Source organism: Phalacrocorax aristotelis, chromosome 2, assembly GCF_949628215.1.
Source record: "Phalacrocorax aristotelis chromosome 2, bGulAri2.1, whole genome shotgun sequence".
Taxonomy (NCBI): domain Eukaryota; kingdom Metazoa; phylum Chordata; class Aves; order Suliformes; family Phalacrocoracidae; genus Phalacrocorax; species Phalacrocorax aristotelis.
In genome coordinates, this window is record NC_134277.1 from 143,799,339 (window position 1) to 143,802,095 (window position 2,757).

Below are 2,757 nucleotides of genomic sequence, written 5' to 3' on the forward strand. Positions count from 1 at the left end.
CACGTGTGTTAAAAACTGGGTGTTCTTGTTCTGAAATGTTATGTATGGTAATATTTTTCAGAAGCTCCTAAGCATAGACCTACCTCTGCTTCCAAGATTAGGTCAATCCTGAGCCCTCCGACGAATCCCACTCCTCATTTTCAGATAGCTACCTATTCAAAGACTACGTTTCCACCAGTGACCCTAGGTACGGTGGTTCATGAAGACATCTCAGGTTCACATGTCCAGAAGTGATCTGCACACAGCTCGGTTCCAGTGAAGCTGAAGATTTGCTGTATTTCAGTCTGTCAGAAATCTTCTGAGATTAGACACACAAAAACTTGGGTTTTCAACAATTGGAAGCTCCAAGGAAAGACTTGGATTTGTTTAATGAAGTGAAATATTCCCCCATGAACAGTATAGGCAGCATTTTAGGAACTGACATTCATATACTGCAAAAAGACTAATTATAAAATTGCCATATGTGATGCTGAGATATAAAATCTAATTTTATCAGGAAAGCTTGAAAACAGGTGTTGATGGCAGACAATTCCATTAAGCTTTCTGCCAAGGAAACTCTAAGAAAAAAAACCCAGTAAGTCACATTTTCCCTCAGAAAGGAACTCACAACTTACAGCTAAGGAAGGGTATAAGGGCCTAAGAAAGGAACAGATAAAGAAAAATTGCTTAATACTGCACTCACTGTGGGCAGATCCTCCCACCTGCTTCTGTGACGTATGTAGTCGATTTAAATCCTTTCAAGGTCTGGCCTGTAAGAGGTTTGTTCTTTGGGTATTTTTTTAAGAAAAAAAAAAAGACATGAGAGAGCAGATCATCTGGGTTTTCAAGAGTAATCATGAATCTGTATAAACTTTTTCTTGAGTGCTCAGCCTCTTCCCTTACACAGTCGTACAGGGATCAAACACTTGTAACGAACAGGCAGAAGCCACTGTTTCCTCTCTTTACGCGTCTAGGGATTGGTGCTATAAAACATACTACTGGTACTCATTGGGCAGAACCCACTCTTCAGATCCTTCTGCTTTTCCATCCCATTTATTACATATAATGTTCCTATTAATAATTTTTTAATTATTTTGGTTTTACTTGTGAAGACTAGAGAGATTCAGAAAATAAATTCAAGCTATATAGAAGAGAAATTAAAATACTAAAGCTCAAATGGTCATGTTTGGAAGCCTGTGTTTGTGTACCGCAACAAGGAGCAGCCCAACTGGCACAATAAAGCAAATACGGTATGAATAGGTAATTCCCCCTTTTTAGACTATTAGAGGTTGCTGTCTGGTCTGGATCAGCTCCACCTAAAACTAGAAATCTAACCACTCAGGATCAGATTCCTGTATGCCCAGTGACGTGAAATAACTTACCCCCACCGCCACCATTTCCTCTGAACACCCTCCCCTCACGGCAGTTAGTAGTTGATTTAGGCCGTGAAGCGTGAGGGAAACGGGTCCTTTCTAACCTTACCAAAGAAAACTCTTGGAGATTTCAACATAGCCTGCACAACTTATAAAGTTAATAGGCAAGACATTGCTTGCTGTCCCTGAAAATCAAAGAGCCATATACATGGCTGTGAAGGTACATTTAGATAACCCAATTTAGGTGTCCAAACTTGAAGCATTTTGCTAAGGTTTTCACTTCTGGAGGGCTGGTTCAAGTTCTCTGCTGGGTCACAGGCATAGATTCAATAGTCTTGTCCCTGCTTCATATTGCACGTGTGTAAACTATCATACACCTACAAACACCCGTCCAAAACACGGCACAGAACTAGGTTGCCTCTTGGATTGAAATGCCATGGAATAAGGGAAGAGACGGGCTTGTGCAGCACATACAGGTTACATACAGGTTACATGCTGCAAGGGTGGCAAACTCTTCCACTTATGTTGCAGGACACTGCAAGTTCTCACTAGGTCTGTTGGTTGGGGGCCTTCAAGGAATCCAGCGCCAAGCAGTGGAGCAGTGGTTTTATCTCAGTTTCACAAGCAGTAAATTCAGAGTTGAAAACCAATGACTTTCAGGGCAGTTATTTGAAAAGACCTGTAAACTTGCCAAAGAGTCACAAATTCCCTCAGCTGTTGCTAGTTTAGCATTGCAAAGGTTGGATCTAAACTTTGCAACACATCATTTCAATAATCTATAGCTTATCTTATGTTCTAGATTTATTATTATTCGTAGGGCTGATGCTCTGTCATTTCGGCAAATATTGAATGGAACGTGTCCAAATTGCATTTTACTAAAGAAAATGAAATGCCCCAAGGAATTATGACTTTTATTGTACTGGTTGAAAGGAATTTTCATTATTGCTTTTTTATATAAATGCTTTGGATCAAAGACACTAAATAAATAAAGTACTGAAATTTAATATGTTCTTATTATCATGACAATGACTTTACACAGTACACAGGAATTCCCTTCATAAACTTAACTAACTCCATGTTAAAAGTAGTCAGATTTTTGCTCCCCCCTCCTCCAACGGAGCATTCCAGAGCTGCGCTGCTCTCCAAGGCTTGTGCAACTTCTAGCATAATTTTATTAATGGCTGCTTTATATCAGCTTTTTTTTCTCATGCCACCAGTGTTCTTTTGCTTAAATATTTCATTTTCCTCTCAGTGCTTGCATGCGTGGTGTATTTAGAGACAGCAACCATATGCCCTTACATGCTTATTTTCACGGGATTATACCTGCCAAGCTTCCTTCTGGTTTTCTTTTTGCAAGTCCCGTTCCCCTGACCATCCATGGGGATGTAGCCTTTTTTTCTGCATT

At 39.9% G+C, this 2,757-nt stretch overlaps 1 protein-coding gene across 4 annotated transcripts in view; it reads left to right on the forward strand.

Annotated features, from left to right (window-relative positions):
- The window catches only part of KCNS2 (potassium voltage-gated channel modifier subfamily S member 2), a 25,646-nt gene extending 23,290 nt beyond the window's left edge, over positions 1–2,356 (forward strand). For all 4 annotated transcript variants that reach the window (XM_075085483.1, XM_075085481.1, XM_075085482.1 and 1 more), the window contains one exon: positions 1–2,356. This exon is cut by the window's left edge and continues 2,009 nt beyond it. The gene's annotated coding sequence lies outside the window, so the exon portion shown is untranslated.
- The last annotated feature ends 401 nt before the right edge of the window (positions 2,357–2,757 follow it).